This window comes from Anopheles coluzzii, chromosome 2 (genome assembly GCF_943734685.1).
Source record: "Anopheles coluzzii chromosome 2, AcolN3, whole genome shotgun sequence".
NCBI lineage: Eukaryota > Metazoa > Arthropoda > Insecta > Diptera > Culicidae > Anopheles > Anopheles coluzzii.
In genome coordinates, this window is record NC_064670.1 from 43,115,471 (window position 1) to 43,129,595 (window position 14,125).

General features: G+C 41.6%; 1 protein-coding gene and 1 non-coding gene across 7 annotated transcripts in view; both read right to left on the reverse strand.

Moving 5' to 3' along the window:
• LOC120948425 (protein winged eye) overlaps positions 1-14,125 on the reverse strand; it is a 277,477-nt gene that overhangs the window by 203,805 nt on the left and 59,547 nt on the right. The gene's annotated exons all lie outside the window — the stretch shown is intronic.
• Positions 3,275-3,346, reverse strand: Trnap-cgg (transfer RNA proline (anticodon CGG)). Its single transcript has one exon. It is a non-coding gene; the product is annotated as a tRNA-Pro (tRNA).

The following is a 14,125-nucleotide window of genomic DNA, read 5'->3' on the forward strand; positions in this document are numbered from 1 at the left end:
TGAGCAGTTAGCTCTGGATAGTTAGCTCGTTTGCTCGGGGTAGCTGTAGCGGCGGAAGGGTGCAAAAAGCACATAAAAAGTCACGGTTTTAAAGTGCGTACGAACTGTTGGGTGGTGCCTTCACAACTGTACGTCCTACTCGCACATCGCATACAATGAGTGACGTGCGAGGGAGTCGGTCGCTCACAAGAGGACTCGAATTGCTCATGGCGCGAACGCATTCAAAAATCCCGGAGTTCTCCACTCGAAAGAGACAAAGAGAGAGAGAGGGAGGAAGAGAGAGAGAGGAAGAGAAAGAGAGAGAGAGAGGGAGGGAGAGAGAGAGGAAGAGAGAGAGAGAGAAAGAATCAGTTGTGCTGCTGCGAGCGTCCGCCGAACACGGTCAATGTGTTCCAAAATGCATCCTTTTAATTAAACTTCTCACAGGACGCCAGGTCACGTTGCATTGCACTGCGCTGATGCAACACCGACGAGAACATGGAAGGTAACAGATGAGCCGGCAACCTGAAACTTGTGTTGTTGTGCTGGTGTTCTCGTGAGTGCATGATGCACGTTACGGAATGGAGAAGAACAAAATGAAACATTTTCTTATCTTGTCGTTGGCATGTTTTTAGGAGGCTATCCCCAACACTTCCCCACCGCAGTGCTTTCCCTGTTTGCGTTAAGCTTTACGCATTTGTTTCTACCGAACCGGATGTAAAAAGAGACCATCACAAAAGAAAACGAGTCCCAACTTTGAGGACCACACACATAACTCGAACGGTAACTTGTTTAACGACATGTCTCATCTCTCCCAGGATGACCACGGCTCAGTGTGGGAAGAGTTTATTTATTTGTGCATTTTTCACACCATACCCTTTTTTGTTGAATTGCAACGTTGTATGTGTGTGTAACATGCGTTTTCCAGCAAGCGTCCGTCTGGTTGACGCAGAACATTCCACCAGATGCACGCTTAACTAAAAAAATACATCTTGTTCTGTAGTGACGCTTTGTGAAAGGTGTAGGATAGGACATTTTCAACCGATAAGGTTCAGGGAGGAGGCATTCTGCCGTCAGAGTACGACATCTGTCAGTCGACAACGATGAAAGTATGAGAGTTATGACCATTTCCTAGTGGGAATACTCTCGACTGTCGTCAGTGTTTTAAACCAGTGTATCATAGTAAAAACATTTGTTATGAAAAAATACTGTCCAAACTACCCATTTTCAAAGTTGTTATCTTTGCCCAGTTATTGTTTTATCTGTTTGCTCTATACAGGGTTTCCCACGATTTTTTGGTCAGTTCCCATGATTTTTTGGTGAGTTCCCACGAACTTTTGGTCGTATCCCATGGATTTTTAGTTCGTTCCCATAATTTATTGGTATTTTCCGAATGGATATCAATACAATTGGACCAAAAAAATCTGGGAAACGGCCAAAAAATCGTGGGAACGCACTAAAAAAATATGGGAACCAACCAAAAATTGATGAGATCCAACCAATAAATCGTGGGAAACCCTGTAATACAACCACTTGCGGGAATTGAAATTTAAAAAAAGTTTTACGTCTATTAAACTTTGTTTAACACTGGAAAAATGGTGGATGCATATATCAATGTTTCTGATTGCAAAATAATCTATTTTTTAATATCATAATAAAACACCTGCTAATTCTGAATTGGTGAGATGAACAATCGTTCAAAACACGTCATTCCTGATTTTCATTAAAAATTATCATGGAAAATTCATATCTTTTACCACGGCCAGATTACTGTTTACATGCAAATTCCATCAAACAAGCACATCAAATATTCGAAGCATTATTCGTCGCCTTCGTAGCTCAAAGCTTCCGGGATGGAACACTGTCGGGCCTCGACAGTAGGAAGTTTCCAATCGGGCATTAATAAAATCATGCGGCCACGCGTATGGAAATGATGATTGATTGCATTTGATTTCATCCATCAGTCTCGGGAACAGCGTACTGCACTATTCATTTATTGTGCCTCATCGTCTATCATCGAAAGTCAGTCTAGCCGGACTGTTCGTTCGGACATTTTCCAACGGTCTAGCGGGTCCGTGACATCTACAGCGGTGTCGCTAATGTTCTGCTCGTGCTCAGAATTGAGCAGCGCAATCGAAATGCTTAATAAGTTCGTACCCGGTTTAGTTCGCATTAAAATACGTTTCAATGCTAATAAACTTTGAACGGACTGTACCGTCTAATATTTCCCAATTTTTAAACCATTGAAAAGGCGTTTCCCCGCTTTTGATCAACCTCATACAGTACGGGCTTTGGTGCGTTTGGTTTGGTGCGAGAAATCCGTCACTTCCGGCAACGGAAATGAGACTTCTTCACCGTAGACGCGTTCGCTAGCGTTCCTATTTGGCGGATCCTGTTCCGGTACAAGGAGGCAAAGCGAAGATGCCGATGTCAGCGTCGCAGTCGGATGCAGCGCACACGTACCGCTCATTAGGCCGTGGCAGTAGGAAGGGTCACACATTATATTGAACACAATGGGCATTTCGAAGGTGGGAGCTGCGTTCGAAATACGATGTATTCATTGCAAACGCTCATTTTGTAGGATGAATTTACGCGCTACATAAAGATTTGCCCACTCTAGCTAGCATCGGTTGCAAGCGTTGGGACACTCGTGATACGCAGATACGGCAAGCTAAACGCCGGCCCCTGTCGCAGTGTGAGTCTATGCCAAATGAGCATTGAGTACCGTGAATTATCTCATTGCAAACAGGGAAAAGAACCGACTCCGGTCAAAGGTACATCATATCACTCAGGGTGGCGTTGGCCGTTGGATGGTGACACATGATGCGTTCCGTGGGTTCCGGTAATCGGCATGATTGGTTCACCGCGGTACCCCGTACTCACGGCGCACAGATAGGCGAAGCAAGGCCACTCGGTCGGCGAGTATCCATCGGGGGTAACCGACTGTTCCGAGCACACCGAGTTCCGTCCGAGGCAGCGAGTGTGATGAGATCGAGTGCTCAAGGGGGGTGGGTGCTCGCGTGTTCCGGATGTTTGGACTACGGATTGTCCTACAATTTTTGCTGATCGCCTGGTAGTTTACGCACTCAGCAAAATGTATCTCGGCACTCTTTTGTTCTCACCCCGTGTCTCCCTACTTTATTTAATTGGAGTACCCACGGTAAGATGATAGCAGCTAAATAAAAAAAAATTGAAAATTTGCACAAAAGGGCAGCACACGCCCCCATTAAGGCTTTATGAGAGTACGATAGTATTAAAATGTATATAAAATAGCTACCCGCACAACATCGGATTGGGGCTCGTCCGGGATTTGAACCCGGGACCTCTCGCACCCGAAGCGAAAATCATACCCCTAGACCAACGAGCCACAGTTACTAAGACACTTCCAATAAAAACCGCATTGCAAAACCGTAGTTTGGTTTGTTATCAACTTAGCCAACGAAAAATAGTAGATAACAGAGGTGAAAGTACACTTTCGACTATCGGCACAAATTCTAACACTTTATAGCTTATGTAGTGTTGGAAATGTTCCAGCAAGCTGCTTTTTTGCTCATTTCGTTTGATGCTACTACAGCACTTGCCACGCGTTTCATTTATCATGTCGATTTATTGCTAAACAAGTTGTTACCGAAGTGAGAAACAACAACACCCTCACGTCACACATGCACATTGAGCACAAGACCTGCAAGTACACCGAGACGAACGGTGAGAGCACAGAGCCGAGGTGGCAACATTAAACAGAGCCGACATAATAAAATATGTCTTAACATCATTATCGATCACTTAGAACCGATTGCTTCGCTTTTCCGGTACAGCGTCTGGCCACCACAGGTGTAACCATTCTAACGCTATGATTGTACACCGCACCACAAAGCGCATGCCGGCGGCAGCGGTACATTCGTGTCCGACAGCTCGAATCGGCATAATATTGTCCATTCCTTCTGTCCGCCTTTGGGAGGCAAGGAACAAGGCAAAAGAAAATCTCTGCCACTACTCTTAACTACTCACAGCGAACCCGCTGTACCACCACCACCACCCGTGTTAATAGTGGAGGAAAATTTATGAAACTGTTTGCATGCTGGCCTGTTTTTGAACTCCCGGCCGGAATGGAACTCCCTGCCTTTCAAGACGGCCCCCAGGGCACGGGACGGCGTGTCAAGATTGCTCCCCGACAAAATGCAGGCTGAGAAGAGAAGAGAAGAGAAGAGAGAAGGGGAAACGTACGTAGCTCACAGAAGAAGGCAGAAGGCCCAGCAATAGCGAGCTGCAATTTGCTCCGAATTTATCGTCCAAATTGTCTCTCACTCTCTACCGAGCGCGTGGCCCTTTTCTTTTCCTCGAAAAACGGTAGATGAACAACTTTCGTTCAAATTATTTCCCTCCTCCTCTTTACGCCTTCTTCCCGTGCTCGTTTTAACATTCGCCATGGTTGTGCATAAATTTTCCGACTATTTTTACTGCCCATTTGAAGGCCAATAATGCAACAGCTTGGCGTTACTGAAAGGCGACTAGCGATTGCGGTAGTGATGTTGGTACGCTCCCGTCCCGAGGCTAGTTTTATTTCCCTCGCACAATTATCCTCCAAAAGTTGGCAGAAAAAAGCAGGGAAAATCGTGTTTTGGTGAAGACAGGAACGTGCAACTTTAACACCTCCCGGTAAGGGCACACAGCGCGCCTAGTGGTGGGATCTCAAGACGCCGACAAGACCACAGCGAGACCAACCAAAACGGCGAAAGTTTTTCCGCCAGTCTCGCTGTCATTGTCCTTCCGCTGCCTCGTTTGCATGCAGCACGAGCGGTAGTCTAATTAAATTTCGACCTGATGGAAAAACGATTTCCCTTTCGTTGCTTGCTGGAGCTATGAGTTGGACTTGCAGTTGATGAAAGTGAATGCGAGGACATGAAGGAAGGCGGAGCTAACGAGTTGAGTAATTTTGTGTTTCGTTTGTTTCGTTACTAGCAAGAAGTTATTTGCTTGACCTTTATAAAAAAGGATTTTTTCAGTAATTTTGTGTGGAAGTAAGCACGCAATGGAAACTTTCACCTAAGGCTGAGGTAAAACGATGCATTCGGTAAATCTTAAAAAACAATAAATTGTTCAGTGCAGACATGTTTCATGATTAAGTACTTCAATCAGTCTCCGCTACGAAGGACTAGAAAGTCACTAAAAGTCGTACCATAGGACCCGGGTACCCACCGACCTTGCTTACCATCCTCCTCCGAAACCGATGAAGCTATCCACTTCCGGATTGTGCAAACATCGAATCAATCTGGATCCCTCTAGCCACCGTTTCATGCGTGACCACGAAAGCATGACGGATAATAAACGAATGATTGTGTATTTCATCATCGCTCACGGATGTCTCCTTTCGCCAAGCTATCGTGTGCCGGGAGAATCGCTATTCGGAATCGTTTGTTATTGCTCCCATTTGGCCTCGCCTATGTGTTATCGGAATTGATTAATGAACCAAGCTGAACCACTCATAAATCATCCACCATTCGTCGCCCCCTCGTGGTCCCTCTATTGTTTTGGCACTGTTTTGTTTGGCGCTGTAAGACGAAGGGAATTTTCTCCAGCTAAATATCCCTTGCACGAAGGGAAGTGGAAACGACCCCGGGGATGGCAAGGTGGAGGCAAGTCATATTCAAATTCAGCGCCGTCAATATAAATGTTAACGAAACGTGTTTCCTTCACGTGTCGTCAAATGATGTATGAATATGGGCAGGAGTGGAACAGTTCACATTTAATGGAAGCACTCTGGCTGAATATGAGCTCATACATTTTCGGTACTTTACGAGACACGGTTCAGTGACAATGACGTGATAACCGCACAACCGTTATCTTGAAACAAGCAGTCAAAGTATGTGGAACATGTTTTTCTACTGAGTCAATTGAGGAAGACAAACAAAACGGTTAGGGTAAATGTACTTATAGTGGTGGTAGTACCAATAGTGGTGCTATTGCTCTAAAATGCGGTTCATATGGCAAGTTAAAAGTAATTAAGTTATTTACGTTAGTGTGAAATGTTCTTTAGCCTTTTACAAAGGGTTTAAAAGTTAAATGGGGCCATTCCGTTACATAGTGACCGAAATATCCATTATTTTGTGAAATGTGTCAACATTTTTCCAAAATCCTTAGGATTTCATAACGAAACTCATTTTTCTGTTAACGTTCTAAATGACCACATAACCACGCAATTACTAGTTTTTCAACATAACTGTTATGAAATGTTATTGTTTTACTAAAATTATTTGCCTTTTGACCATATTTATGCATTTTTGAGTGTTTTTTACCATATTGCCATTATAGGTACACAAAACAGGCATGTTCCTATAGTGGTTATAGTTATAAAATCAATGAAAACAGGTCGTTTTAGATTTTATCGAGGATATTTTTGACATGTCGTACTGTTTTCACTAAAATAAGCAACAGAAATAAGTTTTATGTAGGTAATTTACTAAAAACAGGCCAAAATTCGCTTATATGGCTGAATGAAAAATTGACTTTGAAGTCAAGCACACTCTTCCGAGTGTAGGTTGACGACAGGTGTGATGCAGTACTTTTGTCAATAGTTTCATTGATCAAATTTATACATTTTTTTACGATCAAATTACGCAAGAAACCTATATTATGGCAGTAATCTTTACTATTCATACGAAAACAGCTTCGAAACTATGTTTCATTGATATTATACACCGTTTTTGATGCATCTTTGTTTACCACCACTATAGGAACACAATACGACGACTATAGGAACCATACCACCATTATAGGTACAACGAAGCAGTCACAAAAATATGTATTTTTTCGTAAATTTGATGTATTTCATGATAAAAATGGTTGTGATTGCGTAGATAAAACATATTCCAATTGCTATGTGTTAAAATATTCAGAAATTATCCTTCCTCACACTTTAAATCCATTAAAACACATCGGTACCACTACAAATTGCACCACTATTGGTACATTTACCCTAGTTATTGTTACAAGCGTATTTGCCATACAATTGAAGTCAACATTGTCTATAAAAGACATATTTTGTGGATCCGTTCAGGTGACACTTTTCAAATTAGTATAATAATTTGGTTATTTGACCTGAGCTTGTCGCACACACTAGGTTTCACATTCGTTTCCATTATAATAGAGCTGATAATGTTTTATTGCTGAATAAGAAGGTTGTAGAATAATTATGAAACGTAATTTAGCTGTTTCTTCTTCAGTTGTTAATTTAATGTAACTGTTAACGCTACAATAAAAAAAAACCGACAACAGAACCCAAACAAATCTAAAGTATCGTTGCGATTCTACTCTCTGCTTTGCTTTCTGAAACCATAAATTTGATGAGCTTTATTTTACGCCTAATGCATTTTGAAGCAGTTTTTAATGGTGCAAAAATTTATCTCAAAATGATCCCTGCGTGGAGCATAAATTTCGCGGCTAAGAACTGCACCATCCTTCAATACCAAAGGTATGGCCTCTTCCAAAGCATAAACGTAAAGTACGAAAACGCGCGCTTGCTGGCAAATTTACCAGCGTTAGAGCGCCTGAGGATGGTGTCGAGGCACTGTGTCACTGGCGGTGGATGAGAAAATCCTTTCAGGGCAATTATGTTCTTTCTGACATCGATGGCGTATGCAAAACGCAGAAGATGTAACCAGGCGAGCAAGAAACAACAAAAAAAAACAGAGACAAAGTTCCGAACGCCAGTATGCCGCGGGGAACTGAAGTTTTGTGAATGCTTTGCAAACTATCATTTCCGCCAGTCGTGCCGGCGAGGCGTACCGAATGCACATAACATGCGAACATTGCAGAATGGTGATTTATCGAGGGATTAAGTGTGACATTCCGTCCGTTTACGACGTTCCGTAGATATGGAACTTGAAAATGGCTTCTAACTGGCTTTCGGCTGACCAACGATGGTGGTGGCAAACGGGACGATCCCGCTTTCGCACGATGCCTTGCCGATGGGCTTGCAAATTGATGGGAATTGATTTTTTGTTTGTCTGCTATACTGAAACGATGCTATGGCAGTAGTCGTTTTCAGCTTTGGAACAACGCTAGATCCCGGAAGATGCGCGCACCCCACCACTGAACAAAAGCTTCCACAATCGCCATCAATATTCGAGATGTGACATTTTATGTTGTACACATAAAGCTTTACAATGTCTTTTTTGCGAGACCAAGCATTGTTTTACTTCACAAAAGATACTGATTTTGTAGCAGTTAGTTTACGTGTTGGAATACTGATAATAGATGTTAATTCAAATGATGAATGTGACCAAGGCACTGTGACTGACTATGCTGAACTATTAACTTCTCATGATGTGTAAATAATTTAGGCATCCCAGCTACGTACGTGGCCACTCGTCGGGTTCTCTCCCGCATCACATTCGACGCATTACGCTTCGTCGGCCAAGAACAATGGCAAGAAACAGATCCTTCCGGCAAGACCGACATTACCGTTACAAGAGCGTCATTCGAAGCAGCTCATTCTGGTCCGTCCACAGAGCTATGCCCGAGCTATCAATGCTGACAGCTGTTCAACCATTCAAATAAAGGATAAGCTGATGTATGGCACTCGGAGCTGCCTTACACGGAACGTGCTAAATACCGCACCGAATTACTCCACGGTTCACAAAGATAAGGTCCACCGAGCGAGCGAAGCCGGGGAGAGGCATCCTACGCAAAGCAGCAGGAACCAAACGGTACGGACACTTTCTCCAAACTTGCACGACGATGATCGGGCCGAACCACTGGTGAAGTTCTCGAGCGCGTGTGGAGAAGCCAATGAGTGACTGAAGAAGAAAATAAATTTACTTTCCATTGTTCGGCGATGTCATCTTTATCTATGGCGCAAGACAGGCCTTGACAGGGCATGGTTGAGCAAAACAGGAAGAAATGGTATTTTCAGCCTTCCTCCTCGTGCCGAGGTTCACGGCGAGCCAAGAAGTTTTCCTTTTGTTATCGAATGGACAAGGAACAAGGCGAAACGACGAGTGACACAAGTGTATCCTTTCCCTGTTGGCGGACCCATCTCTTTCATGCAATCTCGTTTTTTTTAACACGTTATCCTTTTCTCTTTCTTTGCTTGGTATCTCCCATTACCCATTTCCATCGTCTTGCTCTACCCAATAGCGTTATTGATAAAGCCTCCCATCTTCGAACGTCGCACCCGTTCTTCCTAACATTACCGCCTTCTATTGCACGTAAGAAGAAGTACGAAAAAGCACATGGAAACGAAACAACTCGGCATTTTCCGAAGGCACTCAGTCTGAACCGACTGAGGAAGAAGTATTGTTCTCTGGAGCATCACATCCCCGACGCATTTTATACCTCTACATTTTCCCGCTCAACACACACACACACACATACACAAACACGCTCTGTAGTGAATGCGGAGTTGTTGCTTCGCTGCGACGTTGCTTCATCTTTCAGAAAATCCGCTGGGTGTAAGAATAATTTGACAGATTAATAGGAGCATCTCCGTCCCATCCCCAGGGGGCTTCCGGGCTGCCGACACGGTCCGTTTGTGAGTGCCTGAAGCATGGAGCTAACAAAATGGAAATCGTACCAACTGTAGTATGTTTTTTCCATATTTTGACACGTAACCGTACGTCCGTGAAGATTAGGAACGGTGAATGGATTAGTATGTTTAAGAAGACTGTGTTCTAGACAAAATTTAATAAATATCTACAAGGCATCTAAGCTTTATGAGCAATATCGAACGTATTTCCTGTGTATTTCTTATAAAATAAACAACTGAATGTATTGCTAAGTTTAAAATTTATAAAACTAGAAAATGTAAAGTTCTAATATTTCTAAAACAAAATACAAACTAAGAAACCAACATTACGAACAATTTTGTATGATCTACCAGTTGCTTACACCTTTCACAAACATGGAGTTAGACGACTTAACAATTTAATAAAAGTTGTAGACTAGTTTCCAAAATCAGATAACGTATGATACCCGTAGCCAATTGAGTGTTTGAAAGTCCCGTATTTGGTGAAGCTCAGTCGCTCAGGTAACCAAGATCTTGTCTGAAGATACGTCATTTCATACCATAGCTGAGAGTTGAGCAATTAATCAGATGAGAACCTCAAACACCCATTGCACGGAAGAATCGATGTAAACCTACTTTAAAGTAAATCGGATGGAAAAATGACATTTGTGTCGTATTCTTATTCGTATCTTCGTTGAAATAAATACTGAACAATTTATCACAAAAGTTAGTTATATAATTAGCCTAGCATTGAGCCCAGTAGTAGCCACTGTGATGATGTGACAAGTCTCTTTTTTCCATTGGAATGTTGTTCATGACGCACATTAAACAGTGATTCCCAAAATATGTAATACTGTAATACTTAAAAACTCATTAATACGAATGAGAACAATCATTATTGCATATCGAATTTAAATAACAAAAAAAGAATAAAAAAATCAAGCACAAACTCTAAGGATAAACCCTGTTTGATGTCTGCTGTGTATCCCTACTGACTTCTAAACCTTGTTTTATCATACGAAAAAGGTTTGCTGACACCTGCTTAACCGCTACGGTCCATCTTACTGCTAAATGTGGTTTAATTGAGTGCATATTACTTTCACCTTCACGAGTTTTTTTGCTCTCCTATCTTGGACAGCAATCAACTCGGGTCTTTAAAGGTTGAGCAGAGCGAAGTAAAAAATAAACAGAATCCTATTTCTGTTAGAACCTGCACTTTTATAATCTCTGTCTGTGTACGTTTCACAGTTCTGTCGACGTGCAAAATGAGTAGCGAATAGTCCGAACAGCTGCTAATCCTTTTCCTTCCCTCATTTAATTTGTTATTCCTTTGGCTCGAGGATATTTTGCGCGCATTGGTATCCTACCACCTTCTGGTATATAGCATGTTTTAACCTGAGCACGTCCTCGCGTTCGCTTAAGGCAAAAAGATATGCTTAAAAAGCTGTTACAGTAGCTGCTTGAAAAAAAAATCTTCCATTTATATGGCTACCCACAAAAGGAGTGTGAAACTGGTGATGGATAGGATATTTTTTTTATTTATTTAGCTTGAATTCCCCTAATTAAAGTGGTTTTGTGTCCAAGGATTCCATGATTTGAGCCACAATGCCTTTTACGTACCTAGACCGTTTACTGTGGCCTGTTGCTACGATTCAATTCGTGTGTGAAATGGGAGTGTTAATACCAATCCAGGATACCATAGAATGTGTTGAGATCATTGAAAGGGTGGGCTGACAAATCAGATTTATTGCTAGGGAAGTGGTCGCAGGCAACTTTGCTCGGTTGCCAAGAGAGCAACCTCCGGCATCGAATTGGAGCCGGCCCTTTCTCTAACACGTTGTCGGTATCGTAATGCTTCTGGCTATGTAGCAATCGAATATTGGAAGACAGATACTAACCTTCTTCTTCGTTGCATAAAGTAATGCCCTTCGGGCGCGAAATAGATTCATCACAAGATTCATTAATTATAAGCTACAATAGGGTCTTTTGCGTAGGAGAAACAACACAGTAAGTACTAGAAGCGAGGGAATGCCAAACTTCAAACATCCACTTCTGAAGTCGCTGTTTGTTTTATTTCGAGACTAGTTACTATAGATGCAGACCGTCTCGTGGTCCTCTTTGTTGAACAGGGAATAACGTTTGTGTATTAACACTAAGCTACTTCACAACTGGTGCAATTCAAACAATATTTTGTAAATATGATTTGATTTCTTTAGTAACCCACAAACATTATACTTTTCTATTTTTTACTTGGAATGAATTAAAAAATTACACAAAAAATGCATCCTCTTAAATTAGTATTAGCAGCTCACTCTGAATGAAAAGAAGCTCTAATGTTTCCAATAAATCATATTTTATCCAGAAGAGAAATCCTAACATCGTTGTTCAATCATGCAAATCTCATGCTTTTTAAAGCTGTAACGAATGACACATCCACACAATACATTATACTTTAGACTACCACCGCCTTCTTGTTTCATTAACCAATTAATCCTAGCCTTATGTCGACGATAAATCTCTTGCAGTAAAAGTTGGCAAATCGACCAGTGATCATACTACATAGGTGCATAGTATAACTTCAATCGTAGGATACATGATTCTGTTCATCTCTTGAGGAGAACAGAAATTGGATTGCACTTTTCCTTGGAACGAAGTACTAATTATTGAAGGCTTTAAATTAAATCCATCAGACAACACAATCTGCACTTGTGCTTACGGTCCCCGACGAAGACTGGTTTAAGTAAACGCAGACGAAGTAGACGTTGTTTCTCTTCGAGTTGGAACCAACACCGAAAAATGAAATGAAATATCAACAATGGAATCCTTGGGTATGAAAACTCCTGCAGACACGTTAGACTTGAAACCGAGAAATCTATCATAAATTCATATGTAAGAGCTCGTATTCACCACTCAACAGATCGTATTCTTGTGCATAACTCGAAGCATTGCTGACCGGACATGTTGGGTTTGCATTCGCTTATCTTTCGCATAAACTGTCAACCATCAGCAAGAACGACAGACGTAGTACCGTCGACAGAACAGTAAAGTTTGTTTGCGTTTTTATTTTGATTACTACCGTAAACATTGCATGCCATTGGCGGTGGCATCCACTCAAATGGTGGCAATCTTGCTAGAAAGGAGCTTTATTTTTCAATCTCAGTTCAGATCACGGCCTCGCTCTATGAAACTTTCCCAGTACCCAGTACTGTATGCTACAGGGATAGATTAGCCTACCATTTGAGGAAACTAACGAAAGCCATTCGAATTCCAGCTCCGTTGCCAATGGTGTCAGATGGGCTCCTCGGTTGGGAAATGAAACTAATACCTATGGCAAACAGAAATAATTCTACCAAACTGCACCCCGAACGAACGAGCAGTAACAGTTTAACCTACTGAAAGAGCCCTTCAGCCCACCTCCCACCAACCAGAACACCTCGCAAGGGAAGGCAAATGTTAGTGACACAAATGTCACAATGGAATCAGCTCGTTACCTCCTCTTCTGGGGTGAAATATTTTTCCAGACCATCTACAGCCCCACTTTTCCGCGTTTTAGGAAACGTTACCGTTACAGCTAGTTCATACTATCACGCCAATGCTTTACCTGTTGGAAAAGCCATTTCTCAGCTGGGAGGGGCGCATGAGCATGTTTTTGTGTGGCTAACGCGACTGCCAGAAGCGAGGGGTTCTGAATAAATGTTTTGGGCACAAATATTGATATTTTTCATTCTTATGCCGCAAGTTGATAAATAAAGTAGAAGCAGTAGCAGATAGTACGGCAACTTCCAATGACTCGCGGAGCTCCCAGGAAAATGGTACTGTTGACATTGCAACATTCGTGTTGGTAATCGTAGCATTAGGAAGCAGCGTTGTAGCGATGTGCAAGTCAATGGGTACACATACACACGCGCCCAGCAATGGTAACGCGTATAATAGTTCAAATAAAACTGTACCAAACAGGGAGAATGATAAATTGAAGTACAGTTTAAACAACAATTTCAACCAATTTGCAATCAAATGAAGAAACGTTAGCTAAATACAATTATTTTTCCCTCGTGCAATATTTATTGGTTAGCATATTAGTCCCTCTTACTATGATGGGTCTAGTCTATAAATTTAGAGTAAAGGTAGAAGATAAACCAAACAACTTGTTAAACTGTTAAGATAATCGATAACGATAACAATAAATTACCAATTATTAATATTATTTTTAGTTGAGTTCCGCATGGCAAAAAACATATTGCAGTTATTTTGTTTGTAAAAATACAATGTAATATAAACAACACGAATGACATTTCAAGTCATTTATGTCAAGGAATCAAGGAGTCAATCAGGCTTGTTATCCACAATAGTTGACCGAAGATGAGTCAATTATTTTTCCATTATTTTGTACCAGCTCGACAACAACAGACACGTATGTGAAGTCAAGAATGAAACACGAATAAAAACTAGTTTTTACCGATTTGTAACCTATTTATGTCCGTCTTAAGCCGTATCAATCTACTTTATGGGGACAAACAAGTCTCAAAACGATCCCCATATCCTGCATAAAAAATAAGAAATGGATATTATTTTTCTCTGTTTTATGTTTCGTTCCAAATAAACATGTTGCGACTTAAGCCTCACACCTCACTATATGGAATTTTC